Source organism: Scyliorhinus torazame, chromosome 21 (assembly GCF_047496885.1).
Source record: "Scyliorhinus torazame isolate Kashiwa2021f chromosome 21, sScyTor2.1, whole genome shotgun sequence".
Classification (NCBI taxonomy): domain Eukaryota; kingdom Metazoa; phylum Chordata; class Chondrichthyes; order Carcharhiniformes; family Scyliorhinidae; genus Scyliorhinus; species Scyliorhinus torazame.
This window is the reverse complement of record NC_092727.1, coordinates 121,925,001-121,948,184: the sequence shown is the minus strand read 5'-3', so window position 1 is coordinate 121,948,184 and position 23,184 is coordinate 121,925,001. Positions and strand designations below refer to the sequence as shown.

Below are 23,184 nucleotides of genomic sequence, written 5' to 3'. Positions count from 1 at the left end.
TCGCATTACATTCATCCTCCACCATCTGGCCTGCGAAATCCTACCAACTGTCCTGGCTTGGTACAATTCACACCTCTTTAACCTGGGGTTACCCCATCTCTGGATCTGTAAGGATTTAATCACCTGCTAATGGTCGCATTCCTAGCATTGTTTGGCATCTTTGAATTTGTCTATATATGTGTTTCTGGAACAGACCTCTTCATTCACCTGAGGAAGGAGCAGCGCTCCGAAAGCTAGTGACATCGAAACAAACCTGTTGGACTTTAACCTGGTGTTGTAAGACTTCGTACTGTGCTCACCCCAGTCCAACGCCGGCATCTCCACATCAGTGAAGAGATTGGTGGAGGGTATGAGAGATGTAGGTAGCAGTTGTAAGACTGCTGTGAAATCCAGTTATTCCCATTACTCGCCTATTCAGAAATCTTTGCTCAGCCAAGTGTCCATGCGGAGCAGCAACTTTGTAATGATGTTCGGTGTTGACAATTTTTATTCCTCCCTCAGATGGCTCATCATCATGATCCCAAAAGGACCCTGAGGAACCTCCTGTAACCATCGATGATGACCAGCTGCCAGATGCACCCACGTCACATTCACCCTTTGGTTGGTGCACCAGAGCAGATATAGCCACTGCCAGATGCATAACGGTGAAGGCATGGCTCACTCGCCTGAGGAGCTGGCAGAGGGAGAGTCTCCAGGGTGCTGACAGCCGGAGAATTGCTGGAAACCAGGGCAATGCTCAGCCTGAGGAAGGTGACGAACCTCTGGAGTCATCCATCAGGCAGCAGATGCTGAATGTCCAACAGGATGCATGGGAAGTTCTGGCAGAAATCCCTGAGGTCCAGGGTCCCAGAGGAGCCCCTGAGTGCTACATTAACCCAGAGCTCTGAATACACAGAGCTCCTTCACGGAGAGAATTGGGACTCTCAGGGAGCGATAGCTCCAGGAACTCAATCAGGGTTTTCTGGAGTTACAAAGAACAAAGAAAGGTACAGCACAGGAACAGGCCCTTCGGCCCTCCAAGACTGTGCCGACTATGCTGCCCTTCTAAACTAAAATCTTCTACACTTCCTGGGTCGCCACACTACCAGAAAGATGTGGAGGCTTTAGAGAGGATGCAGAAGAGATTTACCAGGATGTTGCTTGGTATGGAGAGCATTAGCTATGAGGAGCGGTTGAATAAACTCGGTTTGTTCTCACTGGAATGACGGAGGTTGAGTTGTGTTCAGACTCCAGACCCACACACTGGCTACAGGGCCCGCACGGCAAGTGTTCTCACTAACACATTGAGTTCGGAGTACTTTGATTTGCATGTGGGGAGACAAGGCAGGGATGTCCACTTTTGCCATTATTTCTTGTGTTGGCAATTGAGCCGCTGGCGATAGCGCTAAAGACATTGACTGAGTGGAAGGGTATAGAATGTCCCAAAGGCAGACGATTTGCTGCTACAGGTGACAACCCCGCTCTCCAGTGTGAGAAGGATTATGGATGTGGATTGGATTGGATTTGTTTTTGTCACGTGTACCGACGTTGGCTCCTTTTCGGGGTACAGACTTTTTTTTAAATTTAGAGTACCCAATAATTTTTTTTTCCAATTAAGGGGCAATTTAGCGTGGCCAATCCACCTGCCCTGCACATCTTTGGGTTGCAGGGGTGAAACCCACGCAGACACGGGGAGAATGTGCAAACTCCACATGGACAGTGACCCAGGGCCGGGATTGAAACCCGGGTCCTCAGCACCATAGGCAGCAATGCTAACCACTGTGCCACCTGCCGCCCTTCGGGGTGCAGACTTAATGTTGGGAAGAGTGAGGCATTCCCAGTGAGCTCTCAGTGACAGGGTCAGTGACCAGCTTAATGCAGCTGTTGATTGGTGACAGCACGTATCTCTCAGTGATCTTTGGAAAGAACCTGAGGCATAAAAATTCAGGGCCAATACTGTTATGCCCCATTTTGCGATTATATCCACAGTGTGCTGTTTCAGCGAGAGCAAAATCTGGTCAGGGAATCGGTAACAGGTGTGGGGTCCCAATCGGAACTGGTTTTCTGTTTGAATGTCTCGCCAGAAGGCTGCGGGAAATTAACACTAAAAATTACTCTTAGATCCAATCCCCATCATCATGGGGCTTCACTAGATCTTAACTCCATCTTTTACAAACCACATTCCCATTACTATTGCATTGTCACTCAAAACAATTCTAAACTCAGATGACAGAAATTTCTTTCCTCGTATAAACTTAATTCACGTTCGTCAGGAAGCTCCAAACCAACTAAATGGCAACTGTGAATGTTTTGTGGTCCATATATTGATTATCTATTGCTTGGAGTCAAATCTGGCGTTTAATTAATGATCTGAATCCAACTCTTTTTAAAAATAATTTGATGAAGGGATCAGAGTGTTCTTGGCTAGGCTGGTCTCTCCTTGCCTTTGCGAAGGTGGTGGTGAGCTGCTCTTTTCCATCGCTACAGTCCAGGAGGTGTAGGAACACCCATGGTGCTGTTAGGAAGCAAGTTGCAGGATTTTGACCCAGCGACAGTTATAGAATCATAGAAATAGAAACCCCTACAGTGCAGAAGGAGGACATTTGGCCCATCGGGTCTGCACCAATCCTTCGAAAGGCCACCTGACCTAGGCCCAATTCCCTGCCCTATTCCTGTAACCTTACCCAATTGTTGGAGACAATGGAGCAATTTAGCACAGCCAATCCACCTAAACTGCACATCTTTGGAACGTGGGAGAAAACCGGAGTACCCGCAGGAAACCCACACAGACAGGGGGAGAACGAGCAAACGCCACACAGTCACCCAAGGTCAGAATTGAACCCGAAGGGCAGTACGGTGGCGCAGTGGTACCACTGCAGTCTCACGGCGCCGAGGTCCCAGGTTCGATCCCGGCTCTGGGTCACTGTCCGTGTGGAGTTTGCACATTCTCCCTGTGTTTGCGTGGGTTTCGCCCCCACAACCCAAAGATGTGCAGGCCAGGTGGATTGAACATGCTAAATTGCCCCTTCATTGGAAAAAATTAATTGGGTATTCTTAATTTTTTTTTTAAAGAATTGAACCCGGGTCCCTGGCGCTGTGAGGTAGCAGTGCTAGCCACTGTGCTGCCGTGCCAGTCTGAGCTTATCAACCCTCCCTGCGATGAAAGGGAGGAAGGAAATATTGAAGGCATTTCCAGATTAAACAATATCACATTGTTCAGTGAGCTCATTGATCCGTTTACAATTTGATTAGGATCCAAGTTTTGAGGAATTATCTATCATCTCAAACATGACAGGTCTCACAATATGGACAATCCTTTCCCAGCAGTGCCATCCAGTCCTGATCATTAAACTATAAGATGACAAATGACACAAACCATGGACATTCAGACAGATATTTTCTTCCGAAGAGCAGAATAGTCTGTGGTACTTGTCACAATGAAGGGTTTTGTTAATATTATTTTATTATATGTTGCATATTGTCACAATACCCTATCAATTCCAGCCACACATGACTGGGAATCGCAACACAGGTGAAATAATAATTTACTTAAAGTACCCAAGGTCCTTGACTGAGCCCACTAAGCTACAGGTTCCCCACTAGAAAGTGCTTCTGATGCTACGCCACCTGGACTACTTGCTTGTGGGTTTTCCCTGTGTTTCCAACAGACTCAAACACTCAACCCATACATCTTGGACGGGATTTTCCGAGCCTCTGCTCCAGAATCGCGATCGGCGCGGGGGCGGAAAAGGGCGTTGATGTCGGAATCCGGCGAGACGCCGCTCCCGCGCTTCTCCGGTCCCCAGAGAATGGCCGCGAATCACGTGCGCCCGGTCTACGCGGCGCGCGTAGGGGGCCATTGACAGAGGCCCCCCGCGGCGACTCTCCGACAAAAACTGGCCGAGTTCCCAACGGCGGGGTTCTAACCACCTTTTGTCTGTCGGGAACGGCCAGTGGCGGCTGCGGAGTCAGCCCTGGTGGGGTGCGGGAGGATCCTTCACCGGGGGGTGCGGGCCTCACGGATGGCCAGGCTAGCGATCGGGGGCCACCGATCCGCAGGCGCGCCCGATCACAGGGGGGCCTATATCTTCGGGGCCGGTCCGCCGAAGGCCGCTGCCCTGCGCATGCGCGGACTCCCGACCGGAAGTGCAGGGCCCCGTATCGGCAGGCAGCGCTGCGAGGAGCACTCCGGGGCCCTGCTAGTCACCTTCAGGTAGGAGAATCACTAAGGACCTTCTTCAGGAATGTCCAGAGTGAAACGCCTGCGTTTTGATGCTGGATTGGAGAATCCTGCCCCATACTCCTCTGCCCTCTTAGCTTTAACTGGCCCTTCTATTTCTAATTCATTTGCCAATTTAATTAACTCGTCTTTTCGAAGGCCCTGTAAATAAAAGAAAGACAAGTCCTCCACCTGAAGGAAGGCCTTAGCAGCTTTCACTACTACAAACTGGTTGCCTGATTAATATATATGTTCCCACAATCATCGCTGTCTACCGTTCCGAAGGTCCCAGGACTGAACTCCCAAACTAGGTCATGAAACCCTGGACTAGTGCCCGGTCAATTCCAGCCCCACTTGACCCAGAATCGTAACACGGTGATGGTGGGTTGGGTGTTCTGGATCACAAACAGGTCACCGACACTGGAAGTGGTGCAACTCTATTTTATTATAAGGTTAACTATATTAACATACTTGAACTGTGGGTAAATGCAATACCAGCTTTAACTGTTGACCCTTGCCTAGTCCTAACCAGGTGATGCACTCAGCACATGGTGAATGTCTGTGTTGCAGGCTGTGAGCCCTGTGCTCCGAGCTGGCTGCTACTAGAATGAGCGGGAACTCTCCTGTCCCCTGTCTTTATAGTGCATGTGCTCTCACTGGTGATTGGCTGCGGTGTTGTGTATGCTGATTGGTCCCACTGCATCTCCATCAGTGTGTGTCTGCACCATGATGTACTGGTGTATATTATGACAGGTGAAATAAAGGATGGGATTCTCTGGTCCTCCGGCCATGTGTTCCTCGGCGGTGCACCGTTTGCAGGTGGCTGGATTTTCTCCTTCCTCTGCTTGTCAACAGGCTTTCCCATTGGAGTCACCCCATGCCGCTGGGAAACCCACAGGCGGGAGTGCACTGCCAGCAGGAAAAGTGAATCCCAACAGCCAGAGAATTCCAGCCTAGATTTTATTTAAAATACCCAAGGTCCTTGGCTGAGACCGATAAACTACAATCGGCAGGTTTGCAATTTTAACACAAGTAATCTTTTATTATGTACCATATTCTACTTAAACTGACCATCCAATATCCCTATCCCAACCTCCCTCCCCCCTTCCTAACTACCCCTACTCTCTACACACACACACACAAACAAACAACACAGAGGAGGAAGTGAGTGGTTGAGAGGGAAAGATAATAGTAACAAAATTAAAGGATCTGTACTGCGGTGACTTCCATTTAATGTCTTTCTGAAGTTCAGGATTTGTTTTTGGTACTTCTTCCTCTAGGCTTAAGATGGTTTTCCCTGGCTAGGCTGTCTATTTTCTCTGCAGACTCAGGATCGTTTCATGTTCACAGTGAAGATGTGCCAAGATCTCACTGGTTTTAGGACAATAAAGCATTTCTTTCACTTCAGCGAGCAAGAGGCAGAGAGAAAGTGTTTCTTCTCCTTCCGAGGCTCAAACACTTCTGCCCAATTCTCTCAGAAAACATCAAGCAGGAACCAATCCCTGGTCGTTGTCAGGAAGAACACTGTTCCTGGCCAACTCGCCGGTTGCCAGCTCACCAATCAAGCCAACTTCCTCTAAAACCGGCTCCTAAGATTCACCCGGTGCCGGGGACTCTGGCCTCTGGTCTCCAAACCCAAACCTGGGAACACGCTCTCCTGGCAAACAGGCCGTTTCAACTGAGCCTTCTGCTTAAAGGCACATCCTGATCATTGGTCCAGGGACCTAAAATAATAAAATGATACAAATGAGAACAAAGGAAGTAAGCAGGAAAGACTCTTCGAATATGCTATTACATGGCATTGCATCATGCGTAACAAGTTGATAAGCTATTCTTTTGTCAGCTGTTTTAATAGAAACACTAGCCTTCCAAAATAAGAGGGTTTGCACCTGCTTTTCAATAGAGACAGTATCATACAAATGTATTAAACAAATGAATATAAATTAGTTTTTGCATTCTCACAGTTTCTGAGCTGTAAAAGGTGCAGCAAGGGAGAGTTTAAATTAAGAGCTGGAAGAGTTAGCGTCCACACTTCTTCAGGAAGGCTTCATGCTGTGTTCACTTCGCCATTGTATTTGTTTTCCATTTAGCACAGTAGGGATGTGTTCTCTCTCATGCAATGGTGCAATTGTCTGAAAAAGATTGAGAAAGCAGATCCAAAATGCTGGAAAATACAACAATTGTAAGTGTCAATAAACAAGAATTATGTGAAGGGCGCGATTCCCTGAGATATTTTCACTAAAGGTCTCCGTCCTATCTCGAGGATAACTCCCACACTTTTGAGCCAGTAGATTATGGGCTTCAGAGGCCTGGACACTGAAGGCCTGGAAATTGAAGGGGCTTTTCATTTGTTTGTGTGATGTGACTGTCACTGTAAGGCCAGCATTTATAGCCCATCCCTAATTGCCCATGAGAAGGTGGTGACGAGCCACCTCCTTGAACTGCTGTGATCCATGTAGTGTAGGTACAACCACAGTGCTGTTAGGGATCAAGTTCCAGGATTTTGGCCCAGCGACAGTGAAGGAGTATCGAAGGGCGGGATTCTCCGCTCCCCCAGCCATGTCTTTCTAGGCGGTGTGATGTTCGCTGGCTCCGGGATTCTCTACTCCCGCTGCTTGCCAATGGGATTGCCCATTAAAGCCACCTCACACCACCGGGAAACCCACGGGCGGGGGTGCGCTGCCAGCGGGAAGAGACACTCCCAACGACCAGAGAATTCCTGCCGATATATTTCTAAATTGGGATGGTGAATTATTTAAAGGAGAGCACGCAGATGGATTATGCCCCCATGCGCCTGCTGCCCCTGCCCCATTTGGGTGTTCGAGGTTACAGGCTTGAAAGATGCTGTTGAAGGAGCCTTGGCGCGTTACGGCAGTGCACCTTGTGGATGGTGCATCAGTGGCGTAAGGAGCGAACGTTTAAGATGGTGGATGGGGTCCGAATCAAGTAGCCTGGTTAGCCTTGGATTTTGTCTGGCGCCTTGAGCGTTTCTAGAGTTGTACTCATCCAGGCAATTGGGTTGTTTCTCTTTCCAAAGCATAGTTGGGCCAATGTGCTGAATTAATGGCCTGTTTCTGCCGACACTGCGAAAGGATCAGCCAATTGCATGGATCTTCCAAAGTGTCAGAAAATGCATACTAGGCTCTTTTGGAGCAGTATAATCCCATGATTCGGTGAACCACAGCTGGATCAGGATGTCTCCATTTGATTTGTCCTTTTATTCTTCTGAGCAAGCACCTCCTACCGATCACCTCCTCATATGGACCCGGCTGTGAAAATTCCATGCAGGTTGCACTCCCGTGATGCAGCACATTGAAGGACTGGGTTTGGCCAATCCCAGTGACAACAGCCCCCCCCCCATTAATGGGTTGTCTGGGGTGCCAGAGATTTCCTGAGATGAGCAACCGTTTAGTGTGACTCCACGCCAGGGGTCAGCAAGTTTACCTTGTTGTTCCTTACAGCCCGTAAACAACAGCCTCGAAGAATTTTAATAACCTGAGGTTTGACACAACTTCCTTTTCATGTACCACCGGGCCAGGTTTCGCTTTATTGCTCAATGCACCTGAGATGATCCCTTCATAACAGACTCCAGTAATCTTTGATCTCAAGATATTAAACCAACCGGTCTGTAATTTCCACGACAGGCAATCAAGTTCCAGGACAAGTTGGAGGTTTTATTAGTGCGAGTCTGAAGCAGAGTATGGGGCAATATGGTGCAAAGAACCATTAGTGCCCTCTACTGGATCTTTGTAAAGTAATGTAGGTTTCTTTGTGTTGTTTTATCCAATATTGCAAACACAAGGCTTCATTATTTCTTTCATTGTTGGGGTTTATTTTTACCTCATTCCTATGTGAACTGAGAGGCAATCTTTATTTTTATTTCTACGACGGGATGCAGAGCTGGGCTGAGAGGTGGCAGATGGAGTTCAACCTTGATAAATGTGAAGTGATTCATTTTGGAAGGTCGAATTTGAATGCTGAATACAGGGTTAAAGGCAGGATTCTTGGAAGTGTGGAGCAACAGAGGGATCTTGGAGTGCACGTACATAGATCCATCAAAGTTGCCACCCAGGTTGATAGGGTTGTTAAGAAGACGCATGGTGTGTTGGCTTTCATTAACAGGGGGATTGAGTTTAAGAACCGTGAGGTTTTGCTGCAGCTTTATAAAACTCTAGTTAGACCATACTCGGAATATTGTGTCCAGTTCTGGTTGCCTCACTATAGGAAGGATGTGCATGCTTTGGAGAGGGTGCAGAGGAGATTTACCAGGATGCTGCCTGGACTGGAGGGCATGTCTTATGAAGAAAAGTTGAGGGAGCTGTCGTGTTGGGTGTTCCGATGCACAAATGATCCAACACGGCTGTAGATGGTACAACTCTGTTTTATTGTCTTAACAACGACAACTACTAACTGCTGGCTTGGGTACGTGCTTCACCAGCTAACCTGTGGACCCAGCCCTATCACTATCTAAGTGAGGCACTCAGCACATGGTGTATGTCTGAGTGGCACGCTGTGAGCTCTGTGCTCTGAGCTATCTCCTGGTAGAATGAGCGGGAACTGTGATGTTCCCTGTTTTATAGCGCGTGTGCTCTCACTGGTGATTGGCTGCGATGTTATGTGTGCGCTGGTTGGTCCAACTGCCTGTCCATCAGTGTGTGTGTGATTGCACCATGATATGCTGATGTGGATATCATGACATCCCCCCCTTTCACAAGGATATGTGCCTACATGCTAATAAATAGAAATGTATACTGAGTGCATCTGAGTATGTGTGTGCAATATTTATAACATGTACATGAGGCTAAACTATATACAAAGGAAGGTGTCAGGTGCAACAGAGCAACGAGGTTGTACCAATAACAGAACAAATGCAATCAGCAAACGACGAAAGAAAACTTCTGGAACAATGAATGACAAGAAAAGAAACTCATTAACAGTACTGTAAAGGATTCAGTGAGTCCAATGTGCTAACAGGCTCATAAGTCAAGTCTCTCAGGTGGGCGACGAATTTGGGTTGACCGTTAGGGTGGCACACCACTCATCGCCCGGATCAATGCTGTGCACTGGCAGCGGCTGGTGGTTCCGACTTGGGGACATCTGGTTCTTGTGGATTACCGCAATGCAGAAGGGCTCCCTGTCTTCGGTATCGCTGGTCTGCATACTGTCTGGATATGACTCAGTGTAGGGGGGCTGAATCGCCCGCATGTCCCTGATGGCTGGCGGAATTGTTGGGAGTTGGCAGGTTGAGCTGGTCGACAGCTTGGCCGGACATTGCCGCTTTAAAAGGGCGGAGCCACAGTTGCCGCATGTCGTGACATCATGCCGCTCGTTGCACCGTCTGCGGCCACCCTAGTTGGGGGTGGGGGATCTGTCACTCGGGGGGGGCGGGGCCTCCAGTATGGCCAGGCCCGCCGTGCGCATGTGCAGACCCGCGGCTGGAGGTACAGGGCCCCTTATCGGCAGCCGGAGCTGCGAGGACTACTCCGGGGCCCTGCTAGCCCCTTTCAAAATGGAGAATCACTCTGGACTTTCTCCAAGAAAGTCCAGGATGATTCGCGCCCGTTTTCTCGCAGGCGTGGGGACATAGCCCCATTATTAGAGAATCCCGCCCCAGGTTTTTCATGGGGGAGCATCGAGGTTGAGTGCACCTTTTGTTACTCTTTTGGGGGGAGTATTCTTGTGGGGGGGGGGAGTTGGGAGTGGTAGAGAAGTTGGAGGCCTTGGGTGGGGCTACCATGATAGCTGGGCGGGCTAGTTAACGGGAGTGAAGTGGAGGGTTGTCAGGAGGCAGGCACGGTGGGGGGGGTTGTGTTCAAGGGTGGGGGAGAGTGACGGGAGGGTTGCTGACAAGGGTGCGGTTGATGTGGCACAGTTGGAAAAGAATCGATGACGGTGGACATTGTCATGTGAGAGTACCTTTAAAAAATGTACCTTTAAGGAATGGAGCTGCTCATGTTACTGGCGTGATGTCAGAGTGTGGGTGGAGCTGAGCTCTACTTCTGCTTTTTAGTTTCAGTTTGAGAATAAGCTTGGGTGTGTCTGTGTTTTTCAGTGAGCTGCATCTGAAGTTTAAACAAAGAGCTGTACCGTTGATCTCTGCCATCCAAAGACTATCTATGGATCATTTGGTGAAATCAGAATTGTAAAAGGTCTCATTATTGAATATAAACCTAATGTGCTCCTGTTTGAAGGGTTGTTAAGTCTTTTGGATGTTAAAAGGACAGCTTACAGGGTTACTTAATGCAGAAGTCTTTGGGGTCGTATTTGAATTAATGGTTGCTTAGACATTCACTGTTTGTTTTAAAAAGGGTTCATAGAATAAACATTGTTTTGCTTTAAAAAATACTTTCCATTTCTGCTGTACCACACCTGTAGAGTGGGCCGTGTGCTCCCCATAACCACAATCCATTAAAAGTTGTGGGTCAGGTGAATTCCATGATACACTTTGGGATTCTCTAAACCCTGGCCCATAACAACATTCGAGGGGGGGTCCTGGAGAGTCACGTAACATGGGCCAGGGGCTGGCTCATAAAGGGATATGGCTGCTCAGCAGGGAAGTGGGGTGGGGGGCTCCCCATCCACGCTGGTCACATGGAACGCGAGGGGGCTGAATGGGCCGGTCAAACGGTCACTGTATGTTGGCGCACCTGAGGAGTCTGAAGGCGGACGTGCCTTTTTGCAGGAAACGCACCTGAAGATAGGAGACCAGGCGAGGTTGAGGAAAGGATTGGGTGGGGCAGGTGTTCTAATCGGGACCGGACATGAAGACGAGGGGGGGGGTGGTTTGTGATGGTTAGTGGAAAGCTGGAGGCGATGCCGGTGGTTTTGGTAAACGTTACCGCCTCAAATTGGGACGACGTAGATTTTATGAGGTGGAGGTTCCTGGTGTACTCCCAGATTGACTTTTTAATGATAGACAAGATGTTGCTGGCGGAGGTGGTCGACTCGAAATATTGCTGATTGGGGTTTCCAACCCTACACTGCACTGGGTGGATTTGCACATGGCCCGGGGTGGGGGGGGAGGAGCGGGTACAGGCTACCATTCTGGGGTCCATGGCGTTAAACGACACGGGGGAGATCTGGGATTGGATTCTCTGATCCCTAACGGCGAAATCGTGTTCGACAACAGGGCGGAGAATCCCTGATGACGGTGAAATCGGGGGCGGCACCCGATGCTCTACCCCCTGAAAAGTGGCATGCTCGGAGAGTGCGCCGCACACCGTATCCACGGCCTCCGAACGTTGGCTGAGGCCCGCCCCGCAATGCTCTGTCCCCGACCGGCCGAGTTCCCGACGGCGCGGGTCGCGTGTAGTCCAGCGCTGCCACAGTCGGGGGAGGGCTGATCTACGGGCGGGGAGGGGCACATAGTCGGGGCTTGGGGGCACTGTGGTTGGGCGGCCCGGGGCGCACGAGCCAAGCGAACAGGGGTCTATTTCGTGGGTCCACGAGCGGCATCCGCCATGAAGCACGGCGCGGCGGCTGCAGGCCGCCCACCTGCGCATGCGCGGCCACGGATCCGGCAACTCTCCAGGCCGCAACGGCAGCTCGAGCTGGGTGCTCTATGCTGCCTTGCTGCTCGCCCCCCCCCCCGGAATAGGGAATCGGTGCCCGTTTTGCGCTAGTTTTCCTGGCGTAAAACGCCGCCGTTTTCAGGCCGCTGTGGGGACATAGTCTCCAGATGGAGAATCCAGCCCCACAGAGGCACTCAAAGCGGTGGTCAGGGGAGAGTTCATCTCAATTCAGGCGCATAGGGGGAAAGCAGAGCAGACGGCTGCTGGACAAGGTTTTGAGGGTGGACAGGAGGTTTTCGGAGGCCCCTGGAGGCAGGACTGTTGAAAGAGCGGCAGAGGCCCCAGATGGAGTTTGGGTTAGTGTCGATGGGGAAGGTGGCGAGGCCGTTATGGAGGGCCAGAGGGGCAGGTGATGAGTATGGGGAGAAGGTGAACATGATGCTGGCCCACCACCAGTTGAGAAAGCAAGGGCCGGCAAGGGTGATTAGCCAAGTAAGGGATGTTAAGGGTAGAGTGGTGTTGGACCCGGACGGGGTGAATGGTGTGTATGAGGCTTTCTACAGAAGGCTACACGAGTGTGACATCGAGGACAGTATGCGCATTTTGGAGAAGTTTGGTCAGTTCTCCAGGTACAAGTTGAATATGGGAAAGGGCGAGGTGTTTCCGATTGAGAGAAGAGGGCAAGATTGGAGGTTTGGTGAGCTGCCGTTCAGGGGTGATGGGGCGAACATGGGCACCCAGGTGACCCGGGGCTGGGCGCAGCTGCACAAGTTGAGCCTAGTCCGGCGATGGAGCAGGATGGGGAGGTGCTGCCGCTGCCGCTGGCGGTGCGAGTACAGACAGCAAAAATGACGGTGCTGCCCAGGTTTCTGTTTGTGTTTCTGAATCTCCCAATTTTCGTCCCAAAATCGTTTTTCAAGAAGGTCAATGCGCTGATCTTTGGGTTTGTGTGGGCGGGGAAGACCCCGCGGTTAAGAGGGTTTTTCTGGAGGGGGGCGAAGGGAGTGCAGGGGATGGCACTGCGAACATGATGAACTATTACTGGGTGGCGAATATCATTATGGTTAGGAAATGGGTCGTTGGGACGGGGTTGGTGTGGGGGCTGATGGAGTCGGCATCATGTAGGGGAACGAGTTTGAGGGCTTTGTTATCGGAGCCTCTGCCGTTTTGCCGGCCAAGTACTCTGTGAGCCCAGTGGTGGTGCCGGCCCTAAGGGTGCGGGGGCAGTGGAGGCAGCATTTTGGTGCTGGAGGGTGCCTCGATTTGGGCACCGAACTACGATAACCATAGGTGACCTGTTGATAGGGGGCAAATCTGCGAAGCTGGAGGACCTTGAGGAAGAGTACGAGCTGCCCAGAGCGAACAGTTATAGGTACCTGTAGGTCCGGGATATTGTAAGAAGAGAGGTGCCGTCCTACCTTTGGCTGCCGACCCTGGGGTTGCAGGACAAGGTACTGTCGAGGGACAAGATAGGGTAGGGGAAGGTATCCGAGGTCTACAAGGAGCTGACGGATTGGGAGGGGGCCCAGATGGTGGATATAAAATGCAAGTGAGAAGAGGAGCTGGGAGGGGAGGTGGGGGCCGAGACGTGGGCAGAGGCCTTGCAGAGAGTGAATGCACCCTCGTTGTGTGCGACGTTAAGCCTCATTCAGTTTAAGATAATACATAGAGCACATATGACAGTAGCAAGGACGAGTAGGTTCTTTGAGGGGCTAGAGGTTCAGTGTGGGCGATGTGCGTGGAGGCCCGTGAATGACATCCACGTGTTCTGGGCATCTTCAAGATTGAAGGTGTTTGCGGACGTAATGACCTAGATGCTGGGGGTGGGCGTGGCCCCGTGTCCAGAGGTGGTGATATTCGAGGTGTCGGAAGACCAGGGAGTCCAACGGGTGAGAGAGGACGATGTTTTGGCCTTTGCCTCCCAGATAGCCCGGAGACGGATCTTGCTCGGGTGGAGCGACTCGGAGCCGCCGAAAGCGGGGGTGTGAGTGAACGAACTGGCAATTCCTGTGGCTGGAGAAGGTCAAGTCCGTCTTTAGAGCATCGGCGAATGGGTTCAGCCAGAGGTGGAAGCCAATTATTGATTTTTTTAAGGAGATTTTAGGGGCCTGGAGGGAGGGGGGGGTCAAAATGGGGAAGGCAGGATGGGAGGAGTGGGTGGTATTAGGAGAGCTGGGGGGGAGTGGGTGGTATTAGGAGAGTTGGGGGGGGAGTGGGTGGTATTAGGAGAGCTGGGGGGGAGTGGGTGGTATTAGGAGAGCTGGGGGGGGGAGTGGGTGGTATTAGGAGGGCTGGGGGGGAGTGGGTGGTATTAGGAGAGCTGGGGGGGAGTGCGTGGTATTAGGAGAGTTGGGGAGGAGTGGGTGGTATTAGGAGAGTTGGGGGGGGAGTGGGTGGTATTAGGAGGGCTGGGGGGGAGTGGGTGGTATTATGAGAGCTGGAGGGGGAGTGGGTGGTATTAGGAGAGCTGGGGGGGGGAGTGGGTGGTATTAGGAGAGCTGGGGGGGGAGTGGGTGGTATTAGGAGAGCTGGGGGGGGAGTGGGTGGTATTAGGAGGGCTGGGGGGGAGTGGGTGGTATTATGAGAGCTGGAGGGGGAGTGGGTGGTATTAGGAGAGCTGGGGGGGGGAGTGGGTGGTATTAGGAGAGCTGGGGGGGGAGTGGGTGGTATTAGGAGAGCTGGGGGGGGAGTGGGTAGTATTAGGAGGGCTGGGGGGAGTGGGTGGTATTATGAGAGCTGGAGGGGGAGTGGGTGGTATTAGGAGAGCTGGGGGGGGGGAGTGGGTGGTATTAGGAGAGCTGGGGGGGGAGTGGGTGGTATTAGGAGGGCTGGGGGGGGGAGTGGGTGGTATTAGGAGAGCTGGGGGGGAGTGGGTGGTATTAGGAGGGCTGGGGGGGGGAGTGGGTGATATTAGGAGAGCTGGGGGGGAGTGGGTGGTATTAGGAGAGCTGGGGGGGAGTGGGTGGTATTAGGAGAGCTGGGGGGGAGTGGGTGGTATTAGGAGAGCTGGGGGGGAGTGGGTGGTATTAGGAGAGCTGGGGGGGAGTGGGTGGTATTAGGAGGGCTGGGGGGGGGGAGTGGGTGGTATTAGGAGAGCTGGGGGGGAGTGGGTGGTATTAGGAGAGCTTGGGGGGGGGGGGGGGGTTGGGGGTGCTGCTGTTTTTAAAAGCTGTTTAGCTGTCCAGTTTTTGTTAGTTTATATGAAAATATCTTGAATAAAATATCCCAAAGTTCCTTACAGAGGTGCAGGCCACCAATTTGATAATGTCCAATTTCACCTCCTGAGAGGGGTGACTAAAATTGTCGCCAACAAAGTGGATTTTAAAGAGGATTTTAAAGAAGGGTCAGAGGTGACGGGGCAGGAGGTAGGGGGTTGGGGGGGGATTTAAGGAATTACACAAGACACTCCATGCAATACAAGACTGGCTACATCCCATTCGTTGTGAAATGTTAATTGCCCCAGGGATTTAACACTAATTTAGCTGATTCAGTTTCCCTTATCTGTTAACGCACCATCGACCTCACTGACCAGGGTGAGGATTAGATAGGACAGGTGTTTGACGATGAAACACCATTAAAGGAGGCTGTTCATTCAAAACCCCCACGACAGGCACTTTGATTTACAGTAACAGTACCCAGTTGTATTTTGTATAAGCATTTTTGTTTGCAAACAGGTCGATGTTGTAAAGTGACACACAGCTGTGTTTTCTGTGTTGAACAAATAGACCAAGCATTCTGCTCCTAATGACTACTTTCTCCTCCAGACCCCATCTCATTTAGAGTTTGGATTAGAAACCAGAAATTCTGGTTACATAAACACTTGAAAGTAAGCCTCAGCCAGTGATATTAAAGATGGTAGAAGACGTGGAGCTATCACAATTCCCCTCCTGGTGCTACGCGCTGTTGGGTTGACAGAATGCAGCTTGTCTCACATTTTGCATATTTGTTCTGGAGAAAAAAAGCCCCGACCTTTAACCTTTTCTGATAAATAGATCCTTTCCGATACAAATTTAATTCCCACACCCAGGGTGCACTCAGCCAGACGTCTGTCTGCTTCCTCACTAGTAATTCACAGAACTGGTCGCTAGTCTGTTGCCAGAGAAGCGCCACTCTGCCACACACGTTGTTGACGAAGATTCTGTTCCGATCTTACCGCCAGCCATTTCCGTGTTTTGGAAGGATCTGCAGGTTGACACACTCAACCTGTTTGGCCACGTTATGAACACACCGTCCTTGGCCATCAAATCCTGGGGTGGGCATCAAGGTCAGAGACAAAGATGCTACACGTTGCTCCAGAAGACCTCCACAAGTATATCCTTTAAGTTTTGGTCAACCATTTTTCCAGATTTCTACCCTGGTGTATTAAGGAAACATGTTTGAACCTGTTCTGTGCATTGGATTCCCAGGCAAATATGAGCACAATTCCAGGTACCAACTAACAACACATCCCTGAACCCAATACAACTATTAATGCACCCAAAGGACCCAATGTACATTTTACATACCTCAGAGACCCAATATTATTCCTGACACACCCAGGGACCCAATACAATTCCTGACACACCTGTATTATTCCTTGTGTCTGAATAAAGCTCATAATCTTACAGTTGAAGTAGATGCTTTATTTCTATTAGTTCATTCTCTCTCCAGTGCTTATACTGTGTTACATCTGAGCTGCCTGTCTGTGTCCTGCTCACCAACCGCCGTTCCTGTGAAGAGAGAGACTGACTTCCTGTTTGTCTATGTAAGAGGTGCTCCCTCTAGTGGTTACTTAGGGGTAGTGCATTTACCTTAACCCCTTGTGTATAGACAGTGATGCATATCACTACATCCCCCCTTTTTTCTTTTTACATATTTTATGTACTTTGTTAAAGAAGATTGTACAAAACAGGTAGATAAATGATGATATGCACAAGTTGTGATGATATTGATGATTATACAATGCCAATTAATATTTATGAGTCCAATCTTAATTTTAACAAAAATTATGAGTCCAAACTTTATGAATTTGTTTGTTGAGTTGCTTTCCTCTTCGGTTGTTGAAGTGGTGATGTTGATGGTGTCATTTCTTTGTGAACGTCGTCAGTGTTCTTGTGTTTAGGTAACCAAGAAGTCATCATGAGGTGTTCGAATGGCCAAATCACTTTGTTGTCTGATTTGGACTTTTTTTTCTATGCTTGTGGTAGCGTTTCTGTGTTACATCTTTGTTGTCTGACCTGGACTTTTTCTGTGCTTGCAGTATTGATTCTGTATGTCATCTTTGTTGTCTGACCTAGACTTTTTTCTGTGTTAGCGGTATTGATGCTGTATGTCATCTGCCTTGAAAGCTGGTTTGCTTGTTTGTAGTTGAGCAAATGTGAATTTGTGAGATCATTGTCGTGCCATGGTATATTTGCAATCTTGCCATTGTTTTGAACTGTGCTGTTACATTGTCCTTCATGTGCAGAGTTGTACCATGTTGTACAAGTTGTTGTTTCATTGTTGTTGTTTTTGTCGTTTCTGTCTTTGTTGTTTTTGTTGGCGTACTTGTTGTTGTTTTTGTCGTGCTTGTTGTTTATGTTTTTGTTGTTTTCATTGTTGTTCTTGTTGTTGTCATGTTTGTTGTTGCTGTTGTTGGCTTCGTTATGTTTCTTGTTGTGCTTCTTGTGGTTTTTGTTGTTCTTGTTGCGCTCAATGACTGTTCCGTGTGGATAATTCGAGTCATTCTCAAAGTTATTTGTGTCAGTGTCCTTTGTGGTATCTGATGTTTCATTGAGCATTTCTTCTTGAGGATTGTGAGAATGACCTGATGTTGCATTGATCTTGGTGACATCACTCCTTTGTGGTTGATGTGATTCCTCTTTGGTTTCTTGGTGCTCCTCTTTTGGAGTCATTTCTGATTCACTTGAATCATCTTTGATTCCTTGGTGCTCCTCTTCTGGAGTCAAAATCTTCAAGATTTCATTTTCTTGTGGGTAGTTAAGAGTAGATGAAGTTTTAATTGACGTGGTCTCACTGGACTCGAGAGTAATTTCACTTGGATTGTTGAGTGCTTCTGTACAAACAAGCTGAGATCTGTCAGTCTCGCAGTGACCTTGCACATCTTGCACGGGTCGGCGCGTCGATTCTCCGGCCCAAATGGGCCGAGCGGCCGTTATCAAAAGGATGAGTCCCACTGGCGCCGTTCTTTTTTTTTTAATATGTTTATTCAAAATTTTCAACAATTTTCAACCAAACGCTCCAGAAAGAAAGACAGAAAAACAAAATTGTACATAGGAAATCAAACAAGGAGACATTAACCCCACTTAACCAATAAATACAAAAGTGGGGAAAACGCCCCCTTCTAACAAAAACATAAACCAGAACAACACCCCCCCCCCCCCGGCCGGGTTGCTGCTGTTTCGACCTCCACCTAACGCTCCGCGAGAAAGTCTAGGAACGGTTGCCACCGCCTGGAGAACCCTTGCACAGACCCTCGCAAGGCAAACTTTAACCTCTCCAACGTAATGAACCCTGCCATGTCGCTGATCCAAGCTTCCACGCTCGGGGGCTTCGCATCTCTCCACATTAGTAGGATCCTCCGCCGGGCTACCAGGGATGCAAAGGCCAGAACTCCGGCCTCTTTCGGCTCATCCGATACCCCAAACAGTGCTATCGCCCAGCTTGGCTTGACCCAGGTGTTCACAACTTTGGACATAGCCCTCGCAAAGCCCCTCCAGAACGCCTCCAGCGCCGGGCACGTCCAGAACATATGGGCGTGATTCGCTGGGCTCCCCGAACATCTCACACATCTGTCCTCCACCCCAAAAAACCTACTCATCCTCGCCCCTGTCATATGCGCCCTACGTACTACTTTGAACTGTATTAGACTGAGCCTGGCGCATGAGGAGGAGGAATTGACCCTGCTCAGGGCATCAGCCCACAGACCCTCATCCAGCTCCTCCCCGAGCTCCTCCTCTCACTTGCCCTTCAACTCCTCCATCGAGGCCTCCTCCGCTTCCTGAAGCTCCTGATAAATTGCCGAGACCTTGCCTTCTCCAACCCATACACCCAAAATAATCCTGTCCTGAATCCTTTGTGCTAGAAGTAGCGGAAATTCCCTCACCTGCCGTCTCACAAATGCCCTCATTTGCATATATCTAAAAGCGTTTCCGGGAGGCAATCCAAATTTTTCCTCCAGCGCCCCCAGGCTAGCAAAAGTCCCATCTATGAACAGGTCCCCCATTCTTTTAATTCCTGCCCGATGCCAACTTAGGAACCCCCCCCTCCATCCTGCCCGCCACAAACCTATAATTATCCCGTATTGGGGACCGAATTGAGGCCCCCACCTCACCCCTATGCTGCCTCCACTGCCCCCAGATCTTCAATGTCGCCGCCACCACCGGGCTCGTGGTGTACCGCGCCTGCGGTAGCGGCAACGGTGCCGTCACCAGCGCCCCCAAGCTAGTACCCACACAAGACGCCGCCTCTAGTCTCTTCCACGCCACCCCCTCTCCCTCCATTACCCATTTACGGATCATCGCCACATTAGCTGCCCAATAATAGCCACACAGATTCGGCAGCGCCAGCCCGCCCCTGTCCCGACTGTGCTCCAGAAAAACCCTCTTCACCCTCGGGGTCTTGCTTGCCCATACAAACCCCGTAATACCCCTGCTTACCCGCTTCAAAAAGGCCTTGGGGACTTCCGGTTGAGGCGATGCGGAGCTAAGCCGCACATTTCGGCAGCTCCCGCTTTAACAGACTTTTGGGCTCTCCAGAGGAGCCCCAACGGGAAACGTTTTGATTGAATCCCGTGTGGGAAGGGGAAGTAAGGCCCCCCCTTACGTTGTATGGTGGAGATTAGCGGTGGAGCGTCGGAGAAAGAGGCTCTGGAGCAGCGGCACAAACGAGGGGGAAAAAACAAGATGGCGGAGGGCAGAGATCAAGCAGTATGGGGGCCGGACCAGCAGGAGTTCCTCAAGCGCTGTGTGGAGGAGCTAAAAAAAGAGGTGCTGGCGCCAATGCTGTTGGCGATCGAGGGGCTGAAGGAGACCCAGAAGGCCCAGGTGGTGGAGCTCTGCGAGGTGAGGGATAAAACGAATGAGAACGAGGACGAGATCCTGGGCCTGGCGGTAAAAATGGAGGCGCACGAGGCGGTGCACAGGAGGTGGGCCGAGAGAATTGAGGTCCTGGAGAACAGGTCGAGGAGGAAGAACCTCCGGATTCTGGGTCTTCCCGAAGGAGTGGAGGGAGCTGATGCCGGGGCGTACGTGAGTACGATGCTCCATTCGCTGATGGGTGCGGAGGCCTCTCCGAGCCCCCTGGAGCTGGAAGGGGCTCACCGGGTCCTGACGAGGAGACCCAAGGCTGATGAGCCGCCAAGGGCGATAGTGGCAAGGTTCCATCGCTTCGCGGGCAAAGAAAGTGTCCTGAGATGGGCCAAGAAGGTGCGGAGCAGTAGATGGGAGAATGCGGTGATCCGAGTCTACCAGGATTGGAGCGCGGAGGTGGCAAGGAGGAGAGCTGGCTTCAACCGGGCCAAGGCGGTGCTGCACAAAAAAAGAGTCAGGTTCGGAATGCTGCAGCCTGCGCGACTGTGGGTCACTTATCAGGACCGACATCATTATTTCGAAACGCCAGAAGAGGCTTGGACCTTTATCCAAACGGAAAAATTGGACTCGAACTGAGGGGCTGTGGTTGTGGGGGGGATGTTGGTTGTATACGGGGTTGTAAATATGGGTAAAGAATGCTTCATGGGTGGGATGATGGATGGGGATGTGGGTAGAGTTCTAGTTCATTTTAAAATTCTTTCTTTTTTCTGTTGACGAGATAGTGGGGAATGTGGGCATCGGTGCTGGAGGGAGGTGAGACTCGGGGATGGGGGAACTGGGATAATGGCCGCAACAGGAGCTGTGCCACAGGGGGCGGGGCTGGCTCAGGAAAGCGCGGGCTTTTTCCCGCACTGGGGGGGGGGGAATGGAGGAAGGTAAGGAGGAGGAGAGACTCCCACACGTGGTCATCAACGGGAAGGCGGGGGAAGCCGGGGTCAGCAGAAGTCAGCTGACTCACGGAAGTAGTATGGGGGGAGCAAAAGAGCTAGATGCGGATCTAGCAGGGAGGGGGGAGGGAAGGGGGGAGAGGGGGTGACAATAGGGTTGCTGCTGCACTGGCCGAGGGGGGAACTGAAAATGGAAGAGATGGTCGGGGCGGGTGTACCCCATCTGGGGGACTGGAGGGTGCGGGAGGCGCGGGCACGGGACTGGCCTAAGATAGGAGATGGCTAGTCGGCGAGGGGGGGGGGGGGCGCGGGGCGGGGGGGTGGTAGCCCCCCAATCCGGCTAATCACGTGGAATGTGAGAGGCCTAAATGGGCCGGTTAAGAGGGCCCGAGTGTTCGCGCACCTAAAGGGACTGAAGGCAGACGTGGTCATGCTTCAGGAGACACATCTGAAGGTGGCAGATCAGGTCAGGTTAAGGAAGGGATGGGTAGGACAGGTGTTCCATTCAGGGCTGGATGCGAAGAATCGAGGGGTGGCAATACTGGTGGGGAAGCGGGTGTCGTTTGAGGCCAAGAATATAGTAGCGGACAATGGAGGCCGATACGTGATGGTGAGCAGTAGGTTGCAGGGGACGGAGGTGGTATTGGTAAATGTATACGCCCCGAACTGGGACGATGCTGGATTCATGAAACGGATGTTGGGGCGTATTCCAGACTTGGAGGTAGGGAGCTTGATAATGGGTGGGGATTTCAATACGGTGTTGGACCCTGTATTAGATCGTTCCAGATCTAGGACGGGGAAGAGACCGGCTGCGGCCAAGGTGCTCAGGGGGTTTATGGATCAGATGGGGGGAGTAGGCCCGTGGAGATTAGCCAGGCCTTTGGCCAGAGAATTCTCTTTTTTCTCCCATGTACATAAGGCCTACTCCCGGATAGATTTTTTTGTTTTGGGCAGGGCATTGATCCCGAAGATGGAGGGAACGGAGTATTCGGCCATTGCCATTTCAGACCACGCCCCGCATTGGGTGGAGCTAGAGCTGGGGGAGGAGAGAGACCAACACCCGCTGTGGCGGTTGGATGTGGGGCTGCTGGCAGACGAGGAAGTGTGTGGGAGGGTGCGGGGGTGCATCGAAAGGTACCTGGAGACCAACGACAATGGGGAGGTGCAGGTGGGAGTAGTATGGGAGGCGCTGAATGCGGTGGTCAGGGGAGAGTTAATCTCCATCAGGGCTCATAGGGCGAAGAGAGAGGGCAGGGAAAGGGAGAGGTTAGTGGGGGAGATTTTAAGGGTGGAGATTTTAAGGAGATATGCAGAGGCTCCTGATGGGGGACTACTCAGGGAGAGACAAAGTCTCCAGACGGAGTTCGACCTGTTCACCACAGGGAAGGCAGAGGTACAGTGGAGGAAGGCACAGGGGGCGATGTATGAATATGGGGAGAAGGCGAGTCGGATGCTGGCACATCAGCTCCGTAAGAGGATGGCAGCGAGGGAAATAGGTGGAGTCAAGGATGGCAGGGGAACTACGGTGCGGAGTGCGGTGAAAGTGAATGAGGCATTTAAGGCCTTTTACGAGGAGCTGTATAGGTCCCAGCCCCCAGGGGGAAAAGAGGGGATGCAACGATTCTTGGACCAACTGAGGTTCCCGAGGGTGGAGGAGCAGGAGGTGGCTGGTTTGGGGGCCACCATTGGGATGGAGGAGCTGGTTAAAGGACTGGGGAGCATGCAGGCGGGGAAGGCCCCGGGGCCAGATGGGTTCCCTGTGGATTTTTATAGGAAGTATGTAGACCTGTTAGCCCCGTTGCTGGTGAGGACCTTCAATAAAGCAAGGGAGGGGGGGACCCTGCCCCCGATAATGTCGGAGGCGACGATCTCTTTGATCTTGAAGCGGGATAAGGACCCACTGCAATGCGGGTCGTATAGACCGATCTCGCTCCTCAATGTAGATGCCAAGTTGCTGGCAAAAATGTTGGCTACGAGGATTGAGGACTGTGTCCCGGGGGTGATTCATGAGGACCAGACGGGATTCGTAAAGGGTAGGCAGTTAAACACTAATGTGCGAAGGCTCCTAAATGTGATAATGATGCCATCGGTGGAGGGAGAGGCGGAGATAGTGACAGCCATGGACGCGGAGAAGGCCTTTGACTGAGTAGAGTGGGAGTACCTCTGGGAAGTGTTGAGGAGGTTTGGTTTTGGGGGGGTGGATTTATTAGTTGGGTTAAGCTCCTGTATAGTGCCCCGGTGGCGAGTGTGGTCACGAACCGGCGGAGGTCGGAGTATTTCCGGCTGTATCGAGGGACGAGGCAGGGGTGTCCCCTGTCCTCTCTGCTGTTTGCATTAGCAATTGAACCTTTGGCCATGGCGTTAAGAGAGTCGGGGAAATGGAAGGGGGTGGTCCGAGGGGGAGAGGAACATCGAGTGTCGCTGTACGCAGACGGCCTATTGCTGTATGTGGCGGATCCAGTGGAGGGGATGGTTCAGGTCATGCAGATCCTAAGGGAATTTGGAGACTTCTCGGGCTA

At 51.2% G+C, this 23,184-nt stretch overlaps 1 long non-coding RNA gene across 1 annotated transcript in view; it reads right to left on the bottom strand.

The window, feature by feature from the left end:
• Positions 1–4,672: 4,672 nt before the first annotated feature.
• The window catches only part of LOC140398038 (uncharacterized), a 37,201-nt gene continuing 18,689 nt past the window's right edge, over positions 4,673–23,184 (bottom strand). Inside the window, exons 2-3 of the long non-coding RNA XR_011937399.1 lie at positions 6,161–6,330; positions 4,673–5,922 (exon numbers count right to left, since the gene is read on the bottom strand). This is a non-coding gene — a long non-coding RNA (uncharacterized lncRNA). The remainder of the gene's footprint in view (positions 5,923–6,160; positions 6,331–23,184) is intronic.